General features: G+C 41.9%; 1 protein-coding gene across 4 annotated transcripts in view; it reads right to left on the bottom strand.

Annotated features, from left to right (window-relative positions):
* AKAP11 (A-kinase anchoring protein 11) overlaps positions 1-7848 on the bottom strand; it is a 48731-nt gene extending 40883 nt beyond the window's left edge. For 3 of the 4 annotated variants that reach the window (XM_040267187.1, XM_040267189.1, XM_040267190.1), the window contains exon 1: positions 7710-7848. The gene's annotated coding sequence lies outside the window, so the exon portion shown is untranslated. Of the gene's footprint in view, positions 1-7679 lie in introns of all 4 variants that reach the window. The other variant, XM_040267188.1, reaches the window with a different exon arrangement.
* Between the last annotated feature and the right edge of the window lie 11006 nt (positions 7849-18854).

Raw genomic sequence — 18854 nt, 5'->3', positions numbered from 1 at the left:
TGCTTCACTCACTGAAGAAAAATACTTACTGAATCCTACTCCATTAATTCTGCGTTTCACTTAAAACATAAGCAAAATATTAACCTAGCAGAGAAAAGAAATCAATCAAAGAATATCTATGAAACAGTCCATAAAAGTGAATCCAGCAAGAGATGGTATGACTCATACTTTTGATAAAGCAAAGAAACAAAAATCTCTTTAGAAAAGACACAAAGGCATAGAGAGGGAGATAGGGTTCCTCACTCTTTCATAGTTACAGAAGATGTACTTTTAAACAAATTTCACAAAAGGTGCAAAAATACAGGATTTTTCCCTGGAGCATCTTTATGTTAGGAACTTTTCTCTTAATGCTTTTTTGTTTTGTGTTCCATTCTGGGTGAATAAACAAGAGTCCTAAACAGGAAATCACTAAGGGTTTTTCTCTAGAGTCAAATATTAGAGTGAACCTGGATAATGTTTTACTAAGCAGCTCAAAGAAAAGAAAGTACATATGGACAAGGCAAACAACTGAAAAGTAAGCTGTTAGAGCTCAGGAAAGCCACAGGATATAAAACACCACGAAATAAATGAAATCTTCTGAGAAGCAGCAAAAAAGCAGAATAGATATTGCTGAAACGGAAACAACCAAGAAAGTTTTAAGAACTATCACAACGGAAAAATAAATACCACAGAATGTAAAAGAAAACAAATGAAAAGTAGAAAAACAATTATAAAGAGCACAGAAAACAGGTATCAGACACTTTGAATAAACTGTACCTATCCTTGATCCTGCGATTTCACTTCTTAAAATTTATCCTATATACGTACTCACACAAAATTCACGAGGATATATGTGAAAGCATATTCACTAAGACAAAAAAGGATGAAAACTAAAAATAACCTAGAAGCCCAACAAGTCAAATAAATTATAATAAATTCATATGACTGTGTTGGAAAGAAAGCAATATATACTGACGATAGTCCAGAATGTTCACAATATATTAAGGAAAAAAGAAAGCTACAGAAGAACGTAAATAGTGTGCTCTCAGTGATTTAAAAATTATATACATACAAAACTGACACTGCATGCTTCCCTCTTTTTGAGTTTTGAAGACAAAAGTGTTTTATTGTATTTGTATTCAAGCACAGTTAGCATTCAAACATCTGCTGAAAAAGTAAAAAATTATTTTTGAAGTACAAAGTAGATCTTTAAATGTTTAAATGGATACCTCTACATTTAAAGAATTATTTCTAAAAATATAACTCTCCAATAATTTCTAATTTTATAATATTTCTGAACAATTTATAATAAATACTCCAAATACATATTTTGGCCAAATCCCAAATATTCAGAGTTAAAAATAAATATTCTGTTGAATATGAATCCAACTAAATAGGACAAAATATGTGAAACATTAGTTTCAGACACTATCAGACAAGAGACAACACAAGACTGGATCTATGCAAGACTATGATCCAAGAGAAACACTTCCAGGTCCCAACACAAGGAGACGCATGCCAAGCAGTCTGGCAGTCTCACCGAATCAAAGAAACAGGGGCCACAGTTTGGGAAGGCCAAGGTGCTTAGAATTTGCAGGGCAGAGTACTGGAGGAAGAGCTCAGAAAGAGTCAGAACTTTACAAAACTGCAAGGTGGGCTTCCTAGGGTCCTTGGTCTACTGCTGATATGTGCCAAGTAGCTGAGTATGGGGAAATAATTTCCAGAGAGCAGTAGGCCAAACAGTACCTTAAGCCACACAGGACTTTTGGAATAAGTCCCCCCAACCAGAGTGGGAAAACTCTGTAACATACCAAGAAATGGATGGACTCCTCAGAAGGAAATTTGCCTCAGTTGAGGAACTAAATCAGCACTAAAGTCTGTTCTGGACTTAACCTAACAAAGATAAAAGTCAAGCCTCAAAACACCCAACAGATACAAATAATCTAGCTGTATACTCCAACTAACTCCAACACTTAAGGAATACAATGAAACTGAGCAAGTAACAACATAAAATTTAATGGCTGGCACACAGTCAAAAATTATCAGATATACAGAAGAGAAAAATAAGACCCATAAGCAGGAGGATAAAAGTCACTAAGTGCAGATCCAGAAATGACCGAGATAATGGAATGCACAGAAAAGATATTAAAACTATATTACAAATGTGTTCCATATAGTCAAGAAGGGAGAGAAAACATGATTATGATAAGAGGAGAACAGAAGATGCAAGAGATTCAAATTGAAATTCTAGAGATAAAGTACATCCCAGATGCAATTAACAGCAGATTAGACACTGCAAGAGAGAAGCTCAGTTAATTTAAAGACACAGCAATAGAAACTACCCAAAATGCTGTACAGAGAAACTTAAAAACAAACAAATGACTCACTGTAAAAGATGAATAACTGGAATCCCAAAGTGTGGGAACAAGGAGCAACATATGAAGACAAAATGGCTCAGAATGTCCCAAAGTTGATGAAAACCATAAACTGACAGATGTAAGGAAGATTAACAAACCCTTAGAAAAACAAACATAAGGAGGACTTCACCAATACATACTACAACCAAATTTCTGAAAATGTGTGCTAAAGAGAAAACTCTTGAAAGCAACCAGAGAGAAAACTACAAATTACATACAGAGGAACAAAGGCAACAATTTCTTATTAGAAACTATGCCAAACTGTAAAATAAAACAATGGGCAAACATCTAAAGAGTGTCAATCCAGATACCCATTCCCAAATATCTTTCAAAAATTAAGAGAAAATAAATTTACTTGAACTAAAAAAAGCTATGAGAATTCATCACCAACCAACCATCATTACAATCAATGTTAAAAAAAATTATTTTTTCTACAGGTGAAAGAAAATATCACATGCAAATCTGGATCTAAACTAAGCATAATATCTCAAAGGGTCAATATAAGGGTAATATAAAAAATATTTTCTGCTTTTTTAATTCCTTAAAAAATAACTTTAAACTGAAAATAACAATGAATTATGGGGTTTACAACATACATATAAGTATGATGTGTGACAAAAGTACACATAGCGTATCGTGTGTTAAGAACTGAGAAAAATCCTGTCCTACACTATCCAAGAAGCAATATTGGTAAGTTATCTTGTTAACCCCAGAGCAACCATCAAATACAAAGCAAAGTGGTGTGAAAGGGTGCTATCCTCTTTTTGCAGATAAGGAACCCAAGGCTTCATCTTCACAGGATGGTTGTAAGGATACAATTAAGTAATACATTTAAAAACAACCTGATGTACAAAGAACTGAAAAATGCTAGCTTTTTCCTTGGGTACAGTCCTGCAGTTTGATTTATAAAATCTAAAAATATCACAGTTATCAGTTACTACTTTGTCTTTCAACACAATAATCATTCATGTAAAAAGTGTGAATGTAATCTATCTACTAAGATATCTGCTTCTCTATAATTTCCTGTATATGAACAACAAACACAGCTTAAAATGCTAAAATACTGAGGCTGCGCATTCACTGTGAATACGCTTCCTAGAAAGTAGCGTAATAATGTTCTTAACCTTCTGCATAATCCCCACCTACCAGATTATTTTTAACAAAAAAGTATGCTCAAAATTTTAATTCAGGAACACATTTCTCCATGTCAGTGGCATCTGTGATTTCACAGCTCTAAGAATATATTGCTGAAAAGGCACTTAAGCAGATCGTGCAAATAATAATAACGTTCTACCCCTAACTGCCAGTAGCAAGAATGAGTGAACAGATCTCCTTTGCAGATGGGCCCAGTGCTTGGCACATGTGAAGCATTCTAAAATTCTGTGCAGAACCTATTAACCAACAGAATACACAAGGCATAAAAGAGTGTGAAAGGTAATTTTAAGGTTTCAAGGTTGGGGAGCTGTAAGTGAAGCCAAATAGAGGGTAAGTGGAAGATAGTGTTATTTTATGTCAAGATAATATCCAAAGAGCACCTAAAAAATACATTTAGCTGTGGTAGTCAGAGCTAGAGACGCTACTCTAGGAATTATCTGCATAGAGAGAGCTTGAAAGCTGACCCTAGAGACTCTGACAAGACAGAAGACAATCATGATGAACAGTCCCCAGGCAGGTAAACGAAGAACCACAAATCAGTGGCAGTTAAAGCAGGTAGCGATTTAGGAGAATTTAGGTGTCACTCAAGTCAAGAAACAGTTTTAAGTATGCAGTGGTCAGCACTAGACTTAGCTAGGAATGACAGTTTCTTCTTCAAATGCTGCAGGAGCCACACCGCAGTACCCACAGCCCTCAGTCACAGTCACACCACATCTCTTACACTCTGCCAGGCAGGCACTGCTGAATTGCTGATAAACAAAATTCATATTTTTCACAGCAGAAGTTGCTGTTGTATACCCATTTTTACATAAGAAAACTGAGACACAAAACATTTACTTCAGCAGTCCTCCAACCACTCTGGCACCAGGGTCCAGTCTTGTGGAAGACAATTTTTCCTCCGACTGGCAGGGCTGGGGAGGGGGGGGAATGTTTTCGGGATAATTCGAGCACACTGTTGTTCACTTTATTTCTATTATCATTACATCAGATCATCAGGCATTAGATCCTAGAGGTGGGGGACACCTGATTTACATACACATTTAGCCCTCATACACCTAGAACCTGTCCTGAAGCAGATCATTGCTGAGAGCAAGTTCAGAGGATTACTAAGGGGAAAATTCTAACTGTAGGAGGTCAGAGTACCGGAAGTACCCACCTATTCCTGCCTGTTCACACCCCCTTTACTAGAGAACTTGTAGCATCCAGCCTGAAAAGATACAAACTGCGGGACTTTTTTGGGACTTTCCTGTAGCGCACACCTTCATCTTCTCCATCTTTCCCCACCCTCAGCCAACAGGACTACAAGTAGGGACCTGACCAACTGGACTATCCATCTCTCCAGAAATTCGCAATTACGACATGAAGATATCTCTAGAGAACCATACTGCAAAATCAAAACATCTTGTGTCGGCACTAAAGCAAACCAAAGTCTCATGCAAACCAAAGGTACGGGAAAACAGAAACCAAGAACTTGAAAGAAAGAGTCAGTCTGAAAGAAGTCGAAACAGACATTACAGAGTAACAGAGACACAAGACCCATGTCATGGCTTCCCAGAGGAAAGAAAACTGGCTGGTTAACTGCCTGTTCTGGTTTCCAAAAGCTGAGCTGGACTTCAGACGCTTCTGTCTGACAAATGCCCTTTTTAAGTAAGTTAATTCAAATGGTTTCTGTTTCTTGCAGCCAAATAATCCTCAAGACATTAAAAGAGGTCAAAGAAAAAACACTGGGTAAGCAGTTACTATGTGCTTCACAGTAACTAAGGTTTTAAAAACTCTTCTGTCGGGGATGAAGAAAAAGAGGCTTTATAATATCAACTAACAGATCTGCTGGACTCCCAAACACAAACTCTTTTTTTACTTTTTTCTTTTACACTGTACCTCTTTTTCACTCAAGTAATATCTAATCTGTTCCAATCCTCTATGCCATTTATCTATTTTTTCCCATGAAACATTCTCTGATTAGTCCGAAAATGTTTTCTTTTCTCCTGTCCAGTCTCTAACCTATACATTTCAAATGCCTTTATGCTAATATTTTATAATAAACTTTAATATATGAAGATGAGTGACAGAATAAAGCCACTTGGAGCTGTCTGATTTGTTTCTAAATTGATGAAGTATGTTTCTTTCCTTACTTTACCAGTTTATACACTAACCCTTAACTCAAGCCCAGGCCAGCTTAGATCTTTTCCTAACCTGTCCCATTCCTCATTTCCTCCAAATCATTGATTTTACTACTAAAATGCAGGCCAGGAAAAGAACAGCTTAGCTTATCTAAATAATCACCCTACCCAAAGTGACTTCATTTACAAGTATCTACATCCTAAACCTGAAAATACTGCCAACAAGCGATAAAAACCAGCAAAAAGAAAAGGTTTTTCTATCCCTGAAAATCAGCTTCCCAAGATGAAATGGCAGAGAACTTCTTAAATCTATAAAAGTCTCTTTTGCCCATTCTCAGAAAGATACTGCTGAAGTTTTTCATGTTTTCTCCAAGTACAAATAACAGCATAGCCTACTCATTACTGGAAATTTCTCTAAGAATAACCTAAAATGTATCATCTGATTTGGTTTGATTTACTTTTCCAGACAGTTAAGTTCCTGGAATTTTTCATTAAAAAAAAAGAAAAACAAATGTACTATCCCTCTTCCAGCTGAAGACTTCTTCAGCTTCTAGACTTTTCCGAAGAGTTGAAAAGCTAGAGAATTTCTTACTGTGGTTCAGAATCTTCAGCAGGTCCCATCTCCTCAATAACTGGGAAATATCATTAGCCTGGAGGTAAACCACTAGGCCTTTATTAACAGAGCAGCTAAGTGGGTACAGATATTCATCACTAGGTACCAGTTCAATTTGGGGAATTTGTTCTGACTGCCCTTTACATTCTCAGATTTCTCATAAACTTCTGTTAGAGCCAAGAGTGAAATTCACTGTCAACCTTTGGGTCAGTTCTGCCACAAGAGCCATAAAGAAGTATGCATAATCAGTGTACTTCTTGAAAAATATAACTGTGAATTTAAAGAGCTTCATTAAAATGGTAGTATCTAAACTGACAGTGATTGTGCTGGGCACTGGGATGCCATTTCCTCTAAAACCATAAATAAGACAATAAGAAGACATTAAAATAACTGCTGAGAACCCTAAATTTTCTGACTACATTTCCTATTTCCAGACATACCAAAATCAGTATCAATCAATATATCATCCCTAACAAGGTGGAAAACAGCTAAGGAAAGCTTATGAGTTTTGCAAGGGACTGAGGAATTACAAAGCTGAAAAGCGAACCAGAATGTTTAACGCCAGGCTGCAAAAAGGCCATCAGATATGTCTCAGCAGTATTTCTCACCCTGAAATTTCCTCAGCATCTTAAGCTAAACCACCTCCAGTTTACAACGGGTTTCAGTGGAAGGAAACCAGAAAGACTGTCCCCACGTCATACACTGCGGTTCAGATTCTACTGCCATTGTTATTCTGCCAACGTTTTTAACACTTTGGTCACACCCACGTATTTTTTTAATAAGGCAGTTTAAGTGCCTGGAATAAAAGAATAAGTCTACCCAGTCCATTCCGATGAGGGGTGGTGGCCTGCATTTGAGCCGTTTAACAGCGCTGAAGGAAATCTGAGAGCGGATAAATCCAAGTAGCACGCCGAGGAGCTGCTTGACGCTTTCCGTTTCTGTCACAATATTTGGGCTGTGCCCGATTCCAGGGCTCAAAGGGGTCTGACAGAGGATGGCTGTTGGTTCGGGGGACAAAGTGCATCTTCCTATTCCTCCCGCAAAGGTTTCTGTGCGTGCAGCACGCACACCAACGAGGCACACGCAGCAGCACGCACGGCGGGGGCCCGGCTCTAAGACCACCTTAGGGGACGGAAACTAGGCCTGTCACCCAAAGAGCTGCCGCCCCGCCGCCGCCCTCAGACCCCGGGAAGCCCGAGGTCGCCCGTCCCCGCCTCCTCAGGCCCAGGGCCTCGGGCTTCCTCTCCTCTCCCGACCCCGCTCCCCCCTCCGCCGTGCGAAGGCGCAGCTCCGGGCAGCACCGAAGTCAGAGCCTGGGCTGCGGGCCGCTCCCGGCCGCTCCCTCCAGCGAGGCCCCACGCCCCGCCGCCGCCCCAGCCAACGGGCGCCGCTCACCTCAGCTGGCGGACCCGCGCCAAGGCTCACCTGGGGGGCCGCAGCCTCCGCAGCTCACAAGCATGACACCCGCCCTCAACGACCAGCGGCGCGAGCGGCCGAGGAGGCGGGCACCCCCCTCCCGCAGCGGCCCCCAACCCTCCCCCCCTCCCCGCCCCGCGGCCGGCCCGCCCGCCCCCGGCTTCCGCCACCGCAGCTCCAGCCCGCAACACCTCCGAGTCCTCACGCCTCCACTCGCTCTCGCGAGAGGACACCCCGCCTCTCGCGAGAAAAACTCCGCGACCAAGCCCGCGCAAAAAGTGGGTGGGCTTTTTAAACGGGAGAGAAGGAACAGGAAAAAGTCTTCCCACGTGCTCCGGGGCTGCCAGCCGGATGGCCGCGCGCATCACGTGACCACGCCCAGCGGCATTCCCATTGGCCAGAGTCCGTTTGGCCCACGGGAGCTTTAAACTCGAGGCTGACCTACGAACCTCCCGCAGACGTCTTGCGCGCTTCCTGGTCCGTTACCTGGGGAACCGTTTAACCCTTTCCTGTGGCAAAATATCCAAATCTTGGCTTGCTCTGCGGTTCGGGTGTAAGGCCCTGCCTCCTTTCCTTCGTCCCCTAGGTTCTACCGCCTGAGGTCAGCTGGGCTCCTTCTTCGCCCCAGATTAGCTTGTGCTTGCTTCTGATTCCGGGGGCCCCTTCCCATAGCGTCAGTCCCTCGAGATCCGATGGCTCTAGAAGGGCTCGTCCTCTGACACAGCTCCGCCCCTTCCCCCCAGCATTTCCCGGGGGACCACTCACAGCTCGCCAGGCCCATGGCCCCATGCAGACCTCAACAGTTGGCATCAAGGGATCTCCAGGCCCTAATGCTCACCTTTCCATCGTGAGGCGATGTCAGAATTGGGAAGTAAAGCCTTGATCACCGAGAAACCAAGACCGAGATGAAAAGCTAATATGTTTAGAATCAAGGTAGAATCGGAAGGCTAGTCCAGTGAAGTTGCAGTCTCCTGGAAGACATCTTTTCCTCAAGAGTGGAGATACCTGATAGATGAGAAGGACATTTTTAACTGTATCTTCATTATGAGTTTTGCCTTGGTTGGGAGAGAGGAGGGCAAGGAAGAAAGGGCATATTCATATGTTCGTTTCTTCACTTAACAAATTTTTGTTGAGCTTCTGTGTTAGGGACTATTCAGGCTCTCGATTGAGCATCCTCAAAAACACGTAAATCTAGGTTCTAGGGAGCTTATGGGCAGGGGAGAAAAATATCTCCGTGTTAAGCTCCACGCAGAAGAAATGCAGGGAAGGATGTGATGACGATTGCAATGGAGTGGCCCTTTTGAGGAGGAATCATTTAAGAAGCGGTTTGCATAACAGACATGCAAATATCAGAGAAGCATTTGGGGCAAAGGAAACTGCTAATTCTAAGGCCCTAAATTGGGTTTGAGGGGGAAGGTATGAGAAAATAAAAGGAAAGTAAGTTTGGAAACAGGCTTGGAGAAGTAAACAAGCACAGGTTATATCTTGTAGAGTTTTGTAAGCCAATATAGGAATTAGTTTATTCTGAATGCAGTGGAAAGCACTGGAGAGTTTTAAACAGGGAAGAGACATCTATGGTTTAATAATTTTAAGCTCTTCGCTGCAGAACACAGATCTTAAGGCCACAGAGGAAGATGGGAGATTAGAGGATTATAATTTATGTAAGAAGGAGCCCCGAAAATTTTAATTTCCGGTTGACATTGACATTCCTGTTCTAAAATCTGTTAGGTCAGAGTCCTGGTTCTGTTTGCCATATTTTGTTTTAAAAAAAAATCTAGATATTCTTCAGTTACTGCTGTTTAATTAAAATTGGAGAAATAAATGGGAAATTTTGTTACAGGGGAAAACAAATGGCCCCCCCAAAAATCATTACCTTTGATTTTTTTTCCCACTCCATTTACAACTCACAGATTACCACCTCTTGTATACAAAGGTCAGTTCTAACAATAGCCAACATAAAATGATGTTCAATGCAGATATTTATTCATGAGTATAAGATTTGAAAAGATAGAGGTCTAGGGCTAGAAAATGGAGATGTTTCCCTAACAAGAAACAGAAATCTGGAGACCTGAGTTCCAACTAGAAGAACTCATTAACTGGTGACTCAGCCAAATCAAGCAAGGTACCTTATCATCTGTGAGTCTCAGCTTCTTCATGCATAAAACAAGACAATGAACTAGCCTGCACGCAAAGTGGTTAAGCCTGAATTATATTTTGGCATGCACACACCCGCAAGAGGGAAGCTGGAAAGGGAAATGAAATGAATTTTTATAAAAACCTAATAGAGTCAGCAGCACAAGTGAAGTGAAATAGGAAGCTTGTACACACACACACACACACGTATGCACGCACACACAGCAGCTGAGAAACTATCACACTGATTAATACAGACACCAGGAATGCTTCCCTAAGAAACCTTGGCCTTTTCAGAGTGTGAAAATGGAAACATTCCACCTGCTCAACCTCATATTCCCTTTCTCTGTAGCTATTTTGAACCTATGTAGTGTGTAATAAATAATGACTCACATATTCCTAATCAGAATTTAAGAACTAGAAAAGAAATGTTTAAAAGATCTGGAGCAATATTTTAAAGTTAAGCCAACACCTTGATTTTAATGAAAATAAGATCTCAACACTATAGGGTTATTTTTTTGAAAGGAAAAATACTGAATGAGAAAAAGTATTACTTTAACATATTAAGAGCATTCATTTAAAATGCTGAAGGAACGAAGTAAGTACTCTTTGAATGCTGTTTGCAGTCCTTATAATGATTAACTGAAACAGCTGCTCCATACTGCTAATTTAATGCACAATGGGCCCAACTCTCTCATTCTAACCTAAACTAAAACAGCAATAAACGCTCCCAACTCAAGCTAGCAAGACAGTCACTGTTGTCTCTTGCGATCTACAATTATTTCTAGGCCAACAAATATAAAATGAGAAGAAATTAGGATTGAAATCCATTTCTACAGGTGTCCCTAGTTTCTAGATATTTTTTTTTTCTTTTTTAACAGCTTGATTGATATATAATCCACTTATCATACAGTGTTCAAATGTACAATTCAGTGGTTTGGGTATACTCCCAGAGTTGCCCAATCATTAGCAAAATCTAACTTTGGAACAATTTTTTTCCCCCAAAAGAAACCCCTTATCTGTTAGCAGTCAATCTCCCACCCTGTCCCCAGCCCTATACAACAACTTTTTTTATAAAAAAAATTTTTTATAGACTTTCCTATTCTGTAAATTTTGTATTAACAAATTTATCCAATATGTGGTCATTTGTCTCACTCAAGTCATTTAATGTTTTCAAGGGCCATCCATATATCATGTAGCATATATCAGTACTTCATTTTTTTATTGCCCAATAATGATTCCATTGTATGGATATAGCACATTTTATTTATCAATTTGTCAATTAATAGACATTTGTTTTATTTCCAGTTTGGAGCTGTTTGTGTGGATGTTGCTTATTCTTTTCTAATACTTTAAAAAATAATATATATCCAGTTTACAAGTCCATATTTTTTTCTCCTAGCAGAGTTACTTTGTTCCTGTTGTTATTACTCACTGAGTCATGTCTGACTCTTCAGGACCTTGTGGACTCTAGGCTGCCAGGCTTCTCTGTCCATGGGATTCTCCAGGCAAGAATATTGCAGTAGGTTGCCATGCCCTTGTCCAGGGGATCTTCCCAGACCCAGGGATTGAACCTGTGTCTCCTGCCTTGGCAGGTGGATTCTTTCCCACTGGGCCATGAGGGAAGCCCCTACCTTTGTCTTTTTTGCCTGCCGTTTGAAATCTGCACTCATCCCCAGAAGGCCGGCATTTCTATTTGGGTATTTCACATCTGGCCATATCACTGCCCTGTTTAAAACCTTTCAGTGGCTTATGATTGGTCTACCCGTGATCTTCCTAACTTTCTTCCCTGCTCTGATGTCATTCTCTTTCTCAGATAGTCTTCATTTCAGTTCCTGGACATAGGGCCAGACCCTCCTTGCTTCAGAGCCTTCCCACAAGCTGTTCCTTCCTTAGTAAATGTTCCTTCTCTCCCCATTCCCCTCAGCCTCTGAATGAATGAATGCCTGTGAATCTGCCAGCATCCTGCTCTGCTCTCAGTTCATCAAGAACTCTTCCTTACTCCCCAGACTAAGCTCCTCCTTATCTAGGACTCTCTACTTTTTCTTCAAAGCATTCATCAACTTAAAATGATTTCTATTTGAATAATTGTTTGGTTACTGTCTTTCTCTTTCCCCTGCTAGACTGAGGGATCCCTGAACAGAAACAACATCTGTTTTTACTTAAACATGCCTGGCACACAGCAGGTGTTAGTAGTTATTCAGTAACTATTCAGAGGAAGGGAGGGAGGGAGGGAGAGAAGGAGGGAAGGAAGGAGGGAAGAGGAAAGAGAAAGAAGGAGAAGGAGGGGTGGGGAGGAGGAGGGAGAGGAAAAGGAAGAGGAAGAAGAGAAAAAGAAGGAAAGGAGGGAGGAAGAGAAAGAGAGGGAGGAGAATGAGGGGAGAGTGGGGAGGAGAAAGAAAGAGAAGAAGGAAAGGGGGGGTTCTATTTTTCCCTTTTTCTAGACTTGAACTAAATTTTAGGCCCACCATGGAGACTCTTGGGCCCACAGTACTACCTCACCAAACCAAAACTTAAAGAACTTTTATGTTCCTGTAATTCATCCACTAGTCCAGAAACACAGTATATTCAGTCAGATAAAACCCCTTGTTCTTGCCTGGGGAATCCCATGGACAGAGGAGCCTGGTGGGCTACAATCCACCGATGGCAAAGAGTCGGACATGACTAAACGACTAAACAAATCCCCAAATGGCAAGGCAACGCTGAGTTTATTTCCTTGTTCCTTCTCACCCCAAGCAAGGTTGACAGTGTGGCTCCAGACAGTCAGATATTTTGTATTTTTGTTTTTCCCTGTTCTTTAACCTATAAAAGTTTCCTGCCTTTCATTCCATTTTGCAGTTCTTGGAATGGAGGCTGTCTACTTCATGAAGAGTTAAAGTCCTGGTAAATGTTGTAAGGCCTATCTGTGCTGTGGTAAAGAAGTGAATAGAAAGCCTGGGCCATGCTTGAAATGGTGTAGCAAGGGATGCACATATCCCCTGCCCCGTGCTGCTTACAGAGAAGGCAATGTGCGGAGGGAAAGGCACGGGTGTACAGTGAAGCTGAGGCCTCAGTATGACAAGTCAGAGAACACAGGCTGTGTCTAGTTTACCTAACATATGCCGAGGAAAGCCTCGGCGGTCCCCAGTCCCCAGGACACATTTTATTGGACTGATTCCCAGCAGTCACATTAGTGGCTGGTGGATCTCCTCCAAAGTAATTTTGCCATTTAATGAAAATGTTACTTCCATTTGTTCGCATAGCCTAATGGAGCCAAGACATTTGAGTTATAAGCGCATGAAAGAATCCTGGCCCAGCCCAGGTTAATGATTCTGATCACCGGGGGCATTAAGCGTCATGTTGTTGTGGCTGTTGTTTAGTGAGCTGTGTACAATTCTTTTGTAACCGTCTAGACTGTAGCCCGCCAGGCTTCTCTGTTTATGGGATTTTCCAGGCAAGAATACAGAATAGGTTGCCGTTTGCTCCTCCAGGGGATCTTCCCAACCCAAGGATCAAACCCGCATCTTCTGCATTGGCAGGTAGATTCTTTATCACTGAGCCACCTGGGAAGCTCACTAAATGTCATGGTTCTGACTAAAGTTAGCTTGTTCAGTCTGGTTCTCCCTTTCCACGGAACTAGGCATGCGACACAAAGCTAGCTGTCAATGTAATCCTCCTAATGACCTTTCGACGACAAAGCAGGCATCATCTTTCCTCCGGACCTCTGGAGATTTACACCAGCAACCTCTGACAGCCAGGAGTAGATTCCATGTCGCTTCCTGTTTGAAAACTTGAGTCTCCCTTTGGCCCACTTGCTGAATTCCTGTTTCCTGCCTGAGTGAGGGTGCCAGCTGGCTGTTCACTTGTGACAGAGAGATGTCAGCCCTTCTTTGTCACGCTGCTCTCTGGGGATTTGGGAGGTTTTAGTATAATAAATCAATACTCACACGTATGCAGGATAATGGAAAATACAGGAAAAGAGAATAGAGCTGATTCCCTTTCTGGTGGTTGCTTTACATATATTACTGTTTCCCTGATGGCTTAGACTGTAAAGAATCTGCCTGCAATGCAGGAGACACAGGTTCAGTCCCTGGGTCAGGAAGATCTCCTGGAGGAGGACATGGCAACCCACTCCAGTATTCTTGCCTGGAGAATCCCACGGACAGAGGAGCCTGGGGGGCTACAGTCCCTGGGGTGGCAAAGAGTCGGATGTGACTGAGCAACTAACGTTTTCACTTTACGTACATTATTTAGTAATATTTAATAAACCAACTTTGGAAGGTGGGAAAATATGAAAGTTATAATTTCATCAGCCAGTTAAAAACATAAAAATACTTTTTAAATTTAAAAGATGAAGTATCTCATTCATGACTTTGTTTTGCGTGAGTGGTTACTCAGTCATGTCCGACTCTTTGTGACCCCATGGACTGTCGCCCACCAGGCTCCTCTGTCCGTGGGATTTTCCAGGCAAGAACACTGGCGTGGGTTGCCATTTGCTACTCCAGGGGATCTTCCTGACCCAGGGATTGAATCTGCGTCTCCTGCACTGGCAGGCGGATCCTTTACCGCTGAGCCACCTGGGAAGCCCTGACTTTGTTTCACTAGTGTGTATATTACATCACAATCTGTTGTGTCATTTATAACACTTACCTTACTCCTTTGTAATGAGTCTCCTGAAGGACAAAAGTTCATCTTAACCTTTTGTATAAAATGATACCTAGTAACATATTTTTGTTGTTTGTTTGTTTGTTTTTCTCTTCAATGGTTATTTTACTTCATTATTTTTTTCCATTTTAATTTTTTTTTTTTACTTTACAATACTGTATTGGTTTTGCCATACATTGACATGAATCCACCACAGGTGCAGTATAGTTAATTTACAATGATGTGTCAGTCTCGGCTATACAGCAAAATGACTCATAGACATATATACATTCTTTAATATTCTTTTCCATTATGGTTTATCCCAGTAATGATTTTATGTATAGTAGGTGTTTATTAAATGCTCTATGACTGCTAAAATCCTGACTATAAGTATTAGTAAACAGTACAGAAGATAATTCAGAAGTGCCACTCCAAATTAAAGACATATTGAATTGGAAAAGTATATTTAAGTGCTATTATATATCATCTCATATATAATAATTATTCTGATTTAAAACGTCATGCTACTGCTGCTAATTCACTTCAGTCGTGTCCGACTCTGTGCGACCCCATAGACGGCAGCCCACCAGGCTCCCCCGTCCCTGGGATTCTCCAGGCAAGAACACTGGAGTGGGTTGCCATTTCCTTCTCCAATGCGTGAAAGTGAAAAGTGAAAGTGAAGTCGCTCAGTCGTGCCCAACTCTTAGCGACCCCATGGACTGCAGCCTACCAGGCTCCTCTGTCCATGGGATTTTCCAGGCAAGAGTACTGGAGTGGGGTGTCATTGCCTTCTCTGTTAAAACATCATAGTCATAGCTAAATTACTAACTAAACTTCCAATATGTAAAATACAGGTATACCGTCTTTTAAGAAAACATAATGTATAATTGTATGAAATTCAAAAACAATGTCTAAATGTAACTGCTTCATAAGACAGTTGTTAAAATATCAATGCCCTACTTATTTTGCATGGTTGGTATAGAGTTAATTGTGGGCTTTCCCGGTGGCACGGTCATAAAGAATCTGCCTGCCAGTGCAGGAGACACAAGAGACAAACGTTCGACGCCTGGGTTGGGAAGATCCCCTGGAGGAGGAAATGGCAACTCGCCCCAGCATTCTTGCTTGGAGAATCCCGACGGACAGAGGAGCCCGATGGGTTACAGTCCATGGGGTCGAAAAGGAGTTGGACGTGACTGAGCACAAGCACAAAGAGTTAATCATAAAATAGAAGAGCAACGTTTTATAAAATAAATTTTTACTACAGCGACTTCCCTGGTGGCTCGATGGCAAAGAATCCACTTGTCAGTGCAGGAGACACAGGGTTCAATCCCTGATCCGGGAAGAACCCACTTGCCAAGAATCAACTGAACTCATGCACCAAACTATTGAGCCTGTTCTCTAGAGCCGGGGAATCACAACTACTGAGCCCAGGAGCCACAACTACCGAAGGGCCCGTCCTCCAGAGCACGTGCTCCACAACAAAAGAAGCTTCCACAATGAGAAGCCAGAGCGTGGCAGCTAGAGCGTAGCCCCCTCCAGCAGCAACAAGAGAAAAGCCTGCACGGCACAGCTCTGTGATCCAGTGGATGTTAGTAATTTGATCTCTGGTTCCTCTGCCTTTTCTGACTCCAGCTTGAACATCTGGAAGTTCTTGGTTCATGTACTGTTGAAGCCTGGCTTGGAGGATTTTGAGCGTGACCTTGCTAGCATGTGAGATGAGTGCAATTGTGCGGTAGTTTTAAACATTCTTTGGCATTGCCCTTCTTTGGAGTTGGAATGAATTCTGACCTTTTCCAGGAGCTTTTCAGAAGTGGGTAGCCATTCCCTTCTCCAGAGGATCTTCCTGACCCAGGCAGGGATGGAACCTAGGTCTCTTGCATTGCAGGCAGATTCTTTACCATCTGAGCCACCAGGAAAGCCCTGCCTTTTGAAAGCCTGTCCACATCTCGCATTTGATTGTACGGGTTGCTATCCTTATCAGTTGCTGTAATAAGATTCTTACAGGGATCTTGTTATCTTGAAACATCATGCTTAAAGGAAAGGCGTAATGGGTGTAACATGATTCCTAACAGTGCTCCTGTTTCACACTTTAATAGACTGTAACTCTCTTTTTCAGGTGCGTGCATGCGTGCCTAGCTGCTTCAGTTTTGTTGTTGTTATTTAGTCACTGCTGCTACTGCTGCCGCTAAGTCGCTTCAGTCGTGTCCGACTCTGTGCGACCCCATAGACGGCAGCCCACCAGGCTCCCCCGCCCCTGGGATTCTCCAGGCAAGAACACTGGAGCGGGTTGCCATTTCCTTCTCCAATGCATGAAAGTGGAACGTGAAAGTGAAGTCTCTCAGTCATGTCTAATTCTTTGTGACACCATAGACTGTAGCCCACCAGGCTCCTCTGTCCTTGGGCTTTCCCAGGCAAGAATAGTGGACTAGGTTGCCAGGCCCTCCTCCCAGGGATCTTCCTGACCCAGGAATCAAACCCTCATCTCCTGCATTGGCAGGCAGGCTTTTTACCACTGACACCACCTGGGATGGTCAGTAGCTATTCTGAAATTCCTATATAAACATCTGATGAAAACAAGATGTTTAGTAAAATAAAATCAATAGAATACCACACTAACTTTTGTATATGGGTTGCAGAAATGTCATTCTTTTATGGAAAATAGAAGTCAAGACTTTAGTAGGTTGGTGCAAAAGTAATTGTGGTTTTACACTGTTGCACTTTGCCATTCGACATTGGAAAATAGTCTTAAATGAATGTGGTTATGTTATACATCATTTGATGCACATTTCTTGCTTTATGTTTTTTTGCTAATGACTTATTACTTGCTGTTTATTTTAGACTCTAGAAATGATGTTAGACAAAAAGCAAATTTGAGTGATTTTTTTTTTCAAGTTCAAAATGGGTTGTAAAGCAGCAGAGACAACTCACAAGATCAGCAATGTGTTTGGCCCAGGAACTGCTAATGAATGTACAATGCAGTGGTGGTTCCAGAAATTTTGCAAAGGAGACAAGAGCCTTGAAGGTGAGGAGCATAGTGGCCGGCCATAGGAACTTCACAACAATCAAATGAGAGCCATCATCGAAGCTGATCCTCTTAAACTACGTGAGAAGTTGCCAAAGAACTCAAAATCAACCATTCTACGGTCATTTGGTATTTGAAGCAAATTGGAAAGCTGAAAAAGCTTGATAAGTGGGTGCCTCATGAGCTGACCACAAATTTGAAAAAAAAATGTTGTTTTGAAGTGTCATTGGACTGTGATGTCAAACAAGAAGTGGACTGTATATGCCAACAAGAGACGACTAGCTCAGTGCTGGACCAAGAAGAGGCTCCAAAGCACTTCCCAAGGCCACACTGGCACCAAAAAAACATCATGGCCACTGTTCAGTGGTCTGCTGGCCTGATCCACTACAGCTTTCTGAACCCCAGAGAAACCATTACATCTGAGAAGTATACTCAGCAAATCAATGAGATGCACCAAAAACTGTCACGCCTGCAGCTGGCATTGCTCAACAGAAAGGACCCAATTCTTCTCCGTGACAATGCCTGACCGCATGGCAGGTCGCACAACCAGCACTTCAAAAGTTAAATGAGTTGGGCTACTCTCACCAACCAGCTACCACTTCTTCAAGTGTCTCCAGGAGTTTTTGCAGGGAAAACACTTTCACGACCAGCAGGAGGCAAAAGATGCCTTCCAAGAGTTCATCAAATCCCAAAGTATGGGTTTTTGCACTACAGGAATAAACAAACTTATTTCTCCTTGGCAAAAAATGTATTGACTGTAATGGTTCCTATTTCGATGAATAAAGTTGTGTTCAAGCCTAGTTATAATGATTTAAAAGTCACAGTCTGAAACCACAATCACTTTTCCACCAACCCAATACTAGGAACTTCTTGGACTTTGGTGTCAAATCCTGTGCCCTGCGAACTTTAATATTAGTCTGAATTTTTTATGAATATTCTTAATTATTATGAACATTCCTTGCTCACTGTACTCTTGATGTAATGCCAAGAATTCAGCTAAATTCCAGGAGGAACTAAAGCCCTTGGTGGATGTCTGCTGAAATGTACGGTATCCTATTCGCTTCTGAATCATTATTACCTCCTCACATTGGCATCCTCCAAAGTGCCTGCATTTCTACCTGGTCTCTACCAAAAAGGTCAGTGCAGCCTTCTGCTACAGCTGCTGCTGCTGCTGCTGCTAAGTCACTTCAGTCGTGTCCAACTCTGCGACCCCAGAGATGGCGGCCCACCAGGCTCCCCCGTCCCTGGGATTCTCCAGGCAAGAACACTGGAGTGGTTGCCATTTCCTTCTCCAATTCATGAAAGTGAAAAGTGAACGTGAAGTTGCTCAGTCGTGTCCGACCCTCAGCGACCCCATGGACTGCAGCCTACCAGGC

Source organism: Oryx dammah, unplaced genomic scaffold (genome assembly GCF_014754425.2).
Source record: "Oryx dammah isolate SB20612 unplaced genomic scaffold, SCBI_Odam_1.1 HiC_scaffold_24, whole genome shotgun sequence".
Lineage (NCBI taxonomy): Eukaryota > Metazoa > Chordata > Mammalia > Artiodactyla > Bovidae > Oryx > Oryx dammah.
This window is presented reverse-complemented; position numbering and strand designations above follow the sequence as displayed.